The sequence below is a fragment of the Myotis davidii genome, unplaced genomic scaffold (genome assembly GCF_000327345.1).
Source record: "Myotis davidii unplaced genomic scaffold, ASM32734v1 scaffold149, whole genome shotgun sequence".
Lineage (NCBI taxonomy): Eukaryota > Metazoa > Chordata > Mammalia > Chiroptera > Vespertilionidae > Myotis > Myotis davidii.
Genome location: NW_006352194.1, coordinates 5,146,155 through 5,153,118, shown reverse-complemented (window position 1 = coordinate 5,153,118; position 6,964 = coordinate 5,146,155). Strand labels below are relative to the sequence as shown.

General features: G+C 54.6%; 1 protein-coding gene across 1 annotated transcript in view; it reads right to left on the bottom strand.

Moving 5' to 3' along the window:
* Positions 1–3,836: 3,836 nt before the first annotated feature.
* The window catches only part of HSPG2 (heparan sulfate proteoglycan 2), a 110,871-nt gene continuing 107,743 nt past the window's right edge, over positions 3,837–6,964 (bottom strand). The window contains 1 exon segment of the mRNA XM_006777662.2: positions 3,837–6,233. The gene's annotated coding sequence lies outside the window, so the exon portion shown is untranslated.

The following is a 6,964-nucleotide window of genomic DNA, read 5'->3' as shown; positions in this document are numbered from 1 at the left end:
AGAATAAACTCAAAATAGATAAAAGACCTAAAGTAAGTTGTGAAACCATAAAAATCTTAGAAGAAACTATAGGCAGCACAATCTCAAAGATCTCAAATATATAGCAATATATTTACTGATACATCTCCTAGGGCAGTGGTCAGCAAACTGCGGCTCGGCAAACTGCGGCTCGCGAGCCACATGCGGCTCTTTGGCCCCTTGAGTGTGGCTCTTCCACAAAATACCGACTTCTGTGCATGGGCCACGAAGTTTCAATCACACTGTATGTGCGCGCCCACATGTGGAATTTTGTGGAAGAGCCACACTCGAGGGGCCAAAGAGCCGCATGTGGCTTGCAAAACACAGTTTGCCGACCTCGGTCCTGGGGCAAAGGAAACTAAAGAGAAAATAAACCAATGGGACTACATCAAAATAAAAAGCTTCTGCCCAGCAAAAGAAACCAGCAACAAAGTGAAAAGAGAGCGTGCTTCATGGGAGAACGTATTTGCAATGCATGTCCATTCTTATTCCCTTTGTCCTACCCCATATAAGCAGCTGGTTTATGGGGGGGGAGGGGGTGCAGAGCAGACTTTGTGGATGGCCTGCTGCTCTCCTGGTTGCCAGCAGTATTGGAATAAATGCTCATATATGACTCATCCCTGTCTCTGCTTAATTGGCTCAAGTAGTGACAGGCAGCCCGGACCCATTGGTTGTCCAGTTTCTCTAGGGGTTCAGAGATCAACAAGACAGTTATGGAATACAATTTTAGTGGGGGCCAACAGGCAATACATACAAGATAAAAATAAGCAAAATAATTCCAGTGAGTGCTGATAGAATAAATTTGCGGAGATGTGATTGAGTGACAGGAAGGGAGAGTGCTAATTCAGATTGAGAAGTGTGGTCTGAGGAGGTGACATGTGACTTGAGACCTGAATGACCCAAAGAAGCCAGCCATGGAAAGCTATAGAGCAAGAGCACCCCAAGTGGAGGGAGCTGGGAGTGCAAAGGCCCTGACCATCCTGGGCCGGGTAAGGTCCACGGGGGAGTTCCTCGGCCTACGCCTGGTCACCAGAGGTCGCCAGCCTTGCGTGGACTTCGTGGGAGAAATCACCTCTTTCCTTTTGGGTGGGTTAGGGCTGTTGGCCAGGACGGGGCCTCCAAGCTAGGGTAACTGCGGCCCTGGGCTACCAATAGAGCACTGGGAGCACTAGAAGATGGAGGGGATTGGGTCCTAAGAGGGAAGGAGGTGGTGAGTGGTGGCGGCGTTGGGCGTGGTCACGGTAAGGGACATTCCAGACTCAAAGAGCTTACCCCATAAATCTGGCTTCCATGGCTGCCCATACCAGACACACACGCTCCCACACACTCACACCCACTCACTCACACTGTACATGTACACAACTCACACCTCATACACATGGAATTCACACCACACACCTCATACACTCACAGTACCACCTTGCACACTTCCACACAACTCACACTCATGTTCACACGCCTCTCCTCTATCAGCAGAGGGGCCTAGTTAGGACTCTTGAGTCTGCATGCACATGGAACCAGCCTCCTCTCACCTCCCACATTCTCTCACTATAGGACCACCCATCCTGCTTGCTATGGGCTGGCCCAAGTTCCTCATAACATGCCTCCCCCTGAGTCTGGTGTGCGATCTCTGGGGCATGGACAACTGTGGCGACAGCAGTGACCAGGCTTCCTGACCACCTGCCAACTGCAGAGGTCAGTGACGGGGTGCAGCCTGGGCCCTGCTGAGCAGCTAGGAGGGAAGCTGGGGCCCAGCTCCCCCTCCCCAGGGCAGGGCCTCGGTGGGGAGGCCGGAGGCGGGGGCATGGCAGAAGAGAATAAGGGGAAGCACAGTAGTGGGGAATCGCTTTAGAAAAACTGTGCACACAGCCCACAGAGTACCTGAGGATCAGAGCAAGCTAGAGCCAGAATGACGTGAGAGATTATCTAATCCAGCTGCTTTCAAATATTTTTTATTTTTTATTTATTTTTTTCAAATATTTTTTTAAAGAAAATAAATTTTTTTAAATTGACTTCAGAGAGGAAGGGAGAGGGAGAGGGAGAGGTAGACATGTCAGTGATGAAAGAGAATCATTGACTGGCTGCCTGCTGCACATCCCCTCCGGGGGATGGAGCCCGAAACCCGGGCATGTGCCCTGACCAGGAATTGAACCCTGACCTCCTGGTTCATAGGTTGATGCTCAACCACTGAGCCACACCGGCCGGGCTCAAATGATATTTTAGTGCTGGAAGCTCTTCCTAAAGAAGCCCAGAGGCCCAAGACATTAAAGGAGAGATGCTCTGTTGAGTGGACAGGACGGGCCCCATGTCCCAGTGAGGAACCTGGCTTTGACTCTCAAGACTTACTTTTTTTCTTTCTTTCTTTTTTAAATTTTTTATTGATTTCAGAGAGGGATGGAGAGGGAGAGATAGAAACATTAATGAGAGAGAAACATCATCCATTTTGGCTGCCTCCTGCACACCCCACACTGGGGACCAAGCCCGCACCCAGCCATGTGCCCTTGACTGGAACCGAACCCAGGACCCTTCAGTCTACTGGCCGACGCTCTATCCACTGAGCCAAACCGGTTCCGGCAATAAAATATATTTTTTTAAAAAAAGACTTACTCTGAAAACCACTGATCTAGTCTGACACACATTTCACGGATGGGGAAACGGGCCTAGGGAGGAGAAATGACTCAACGGCTCCAAGTCACAGTCAGTGATGACATAACCAGGAATGACCTCTGAGTCCAGGGAGACCAGGTCACTCAGGAGTATCCTGAGAATCTGGAAGTGCCCTTGCCCCCAACAGGGCTGGCATACACGGCCAAACAGGTTGTTTACTACAAAAAAGCAGCTGGCGGAGTGGAATCCAGCTTCCCGGGTCCCCGCACACTCCCTCCTCGGTCCCCTTGGCAGGTTCCTCGCCACCTCCCTGTCACTCTGTGCTTTGTGCCATCAGGCCCAGTCCCTACATCCGCTCCTCTTCCATCCTCCACACTCATTCCCTCAGTGGTCTCCTTCAGAACGCATACCAGCTGGAATGTCTTTGAACTCTAGTTATATAACCACCTCCCTGCTCATCTCCATGTGGGTGTGTAGGTGGCATCTCAAACTTAACTTGGCCCAAAACTGAACTCCTGATCCACAGCTGTTGTGTGACTCTTTTTTAAGTATATATATTTCTTTATTGATTTCAGAGAGAAGGGAGAGAGAGATAGAAACATCAGCGATGACAGAATCATTGATCGGCTGCCTCCTGCATGCCCTACATTGGGAATCAAGCCCACAATCCAGGCATGTGCCCTTGACTGGAATCGAATCCGGGACCCTTCAGTCCGCAGGCCATCGCTCTATCCACTGAGCCAAACCAGCTAGGGCTACGGGTCTCTTCTTAACCCTCACTCTTAGCGAGCTCTCTCCTGACTCCTTAATTTTAAAAAAAGCAACACTGTGTCCATGGACAGGTGAATGGATAAACAAAATGTGATGTGGCCACACAATGGGATATTATTCAGCCCTAAAAAGGAAATTTCAACATGTCTGAAACCTTGAAGACACTCTGCTAATTGAAATAGGCTACACAGAAAAGGATAAATGCTGTATGATTCCACTTCTATGAGACACCTAGAGTAGTCAAATTCAGAGACTGAAAGTAGAATGGTGGTTGCCAAGGGCCGGGGGGTGGGGGGAAGGGGGGTGAGGAAGAGAATAGGGAATTAGTATCTAATGGGGACAGAGTTTTAGTTTTGCAAGATGAAGAGCTCTGGAGATGGGTGATGGTGATGGTTGCACAGCAATGTGAATGTGCTTAACACCACTCAATGGTACACTTACAAAATGGTTAATGGTTTATTGTGGTATACATCACAACTTTAAAAAAAAAGCAGCCCTGCTCCTGGCCAACATGCCTGTCCCTTTTCCCTGCTTAATTTTATCTCCATTTGACATAATTTCCTTTGTGTCTTCTCACTGAACTGCCAGTTCCATGAAGACATTTTTGTCCGTTTTGCTCACTGTTGTATCCCCAGTCCCTAGGGCATAGTAGTAGATGCTCGAGAAATATGAGTCAAATGAGAGGAATGAACCTCCATGCCTCAGCTTCCTTATCTGTGAAATGGGGTGATAAACCTCACTTTTCAGAGTTGTTACAAACTTTAAGTGAAATGCCATAGGTAAAGGGCCTAGCACTGAGCACGGTGTTGGGTGCACAGAGAACACTGAATGTGTGCACATCCTCCTTCCTGAGAAGTAGCTCCATTCATAAACTCCAGGCCCTGGAGCTGGACTGCATGAGTTCGAGTCCACCCCTATCACTCCAGCTGTGTGACCTGGCAAATGACTTAGCCGCCCTTCCTTGATCTACTAGCTTACGATGGAAATACTAATTGTAACAAACAGGTTTGGAAAGGACTAAAGGAGACATAGCCATGCCTTAGGAGCCCAGTTCTGTGTTAGCTCTGTTATTTCCCACTCAGGTCCCTCTCTGATGCCCAGCCAGGAGGGGAGTACAGAGGCTGACACCTCCAGGCCCCCCACTGTCTCCCCAGCTCTCGGGTCAGCAGGTTCCCTCCAGAGTGCAGCTGGGAGCAGTTCCCCAGCGGGCCGGGGCCCTGCACAACAGGATGCAGCTGCAGAAGGAAGATGGTCATGTTACCACCTGCCCCGACTCCTCCAGGTGTTGGGAACGGGGGGAGCAGGCCGGGCTGAGACCTGAGTGGACTCTCGCTTTCCTCCTGCAGGTCCCCGGCTACAGAAGGTGGCGCTGGCCTCCTCTGGTGCTGCTGCTCCTCCAGCCAGCTGGCCCGGCGGGCTGGTGCCCGTGGCCTCTGCTTTAGCTGCACCATCTGTCACACAGGTCCTGGCCAGGTGGCCCCTGGTGGACTGCGGCCGAGTAGGACAGCCTTCCAGGGTCAGGGAGGCCATGCATAGAGAGGCTGCGGCTTCAGAGGACAGACAGTGGGCTCTGGGGTCGGACAGACCCTGGGTCCTTTCCCCACCCCTCAGAGGACTGTCTGACCTTGGACAGGTCACGTAACCCTCTGAGACTCAGTCTACTCCTCTGGAAAACGGGACAATCCCTGCCTCCCAGGGTTGTAGGGAAGGCCACAGGAGGTGACCAGCCCCATAGCTCGTGTGGTGGCTGGCACTCTGCTGGATCCGTGAAGGGCAGGACCTCCGTGCCCAGGGCAGGGAGCAGGGGCCTCGCTCACCTGAAGCTTCCCTGACTCGCCCCCAGGCCTCACCTGCCCTGCTCTGGTGCACCCTCACGTTCCACAGTGAAGCCCTAGTCAACGACACAGGGGCCGCCCTGGCGGGGATAGCACCGTTTATTAAGAAAGATCAAGACAAAGACCACAGGAGGGCCCTTCTGGACAGAGGCCAGGCGTCCTGACCCAACATCTGGGGAGCTACTGGTGGGGCGGGCACTTGTCCCCAGCTGGGCCCTCAGGTTCCCACAGATGGGGCAGGGGTGCCATGGCCCCTTCCTGTCGCTCCGTCATGAGTCCTGGCTTCCCCCACCCAAGGCACTCGCTCTTTCCAACCAACACCCTCCTCCCCCCATATCCCTTGGGCCTTCACTTCCAGATCAGTGGGGGGATGTGGCCCTCTCAGTGCTGGGCTCGGGCTGCAGCAGCTCCTGGTAGGAGCTGGGGTGGAGTTTCCCTGTAGCCCCTGAGGGCGGGGGCCCTGGGCTAGGTGTTGGGTGGGGGGGTGCAGACCAGCTGGTCAGGCAGAGGTGAAGGTGGAGAGGGGCGGGGACATGGGCTAATGGGGTGGGGGCTGCCTGTCCAGGGGTGAGCTGCCTTTTGCTCCACAGTTGGCACTAAAGAGCTTTTGCTACCCAGAGGAGGGTGGCAAAGGCCATTGCGACGCCCTCTGCTCCGAGTGGCTGGGGAGGACCCAGGCTGTACGCCATGGTTGGCTCTTGTAGGGACAAGGGCTGCAGACACGGGCGGCCTGGCTCTGCCGTGGGGGCACTTCTGAGGCCACTCAGCCACCATGCCTGTCCCTCTGAGGCACCTGCTCCCAGCCAGCCTGCCTTGTTCCCCAGCCTGCGGCTTTGCCCAGGTGTGTTTGGGTGGGGGGTGGCATGCCCACCCTCCAGTCCAGCCCAGGGCGGTAGCAGCAAAGCGTGGCATCGCCTCCGTTTCTTACAAAATATTCATAATAATAATATTAATAATAATAGACTCGACGATGTGGGGCTGGGGCACTGCCCAGGAGTCCTGGTGGGCAGGCAGCTGCCTATGAGGGGCAGGGCCGCGTGTTGGCCCCCTCCTGGGCGTTGTGCTGCAGGTCCAGGGGCTGTGGGGGCAGGGCGCCCGGCCCGGCCGAGTGCAGCACCAGGTTCCTGAGACAGCCCATGATGCCCGAGGAGAACCTGCCCCCGGTCAGTGTGGCCACGTTGGGGGCTCCGCCTGTGGGGGAGAGGACAGGACCTGTCAGCTCCAGGGGCCCCAGGGGAGAGGGGGCGTGTGCTGGACTCTGCAGGAGCCCTTCTGGCACCGAGACCCCAGCCCAGGACTCACCGACATAGATGCTGCCCTTGGTGTTGACGGCCACATTCGGGCCTGGGGACTGGCCGCTGACCAGCTCCTCACCGTCCACCTGGATGGAGCCCCTCCGGCCCTCTCTGTGGGAGCGGGACTGGGTCAGGCCTCCGAGCTTCCTGACCCAAAGAGCCCCTCCCATTTCCACACACTCCAGAAGTCCGCACCCAAAGTCCTTCCCTCCCCCCAGATAAGAGACCTGCACCCCCAGCTTCCTAGCACCCACCAGGTTTCACCCGTAGGTGCTTCCCCCCATGTCCTGCCCTGAAGTCTGTGCTTCAAGCTGTCTCCCCAGAGCCCACCGCCTGCCTCCGAAGCATGGTGGGCCCCTTCCCCAGTGTCGGGAGGCGGGGGGGTGGGGGGGGGCTCCCTTACCGCAGCGCCGTCACCCGATGCCACTCGCCGTCATT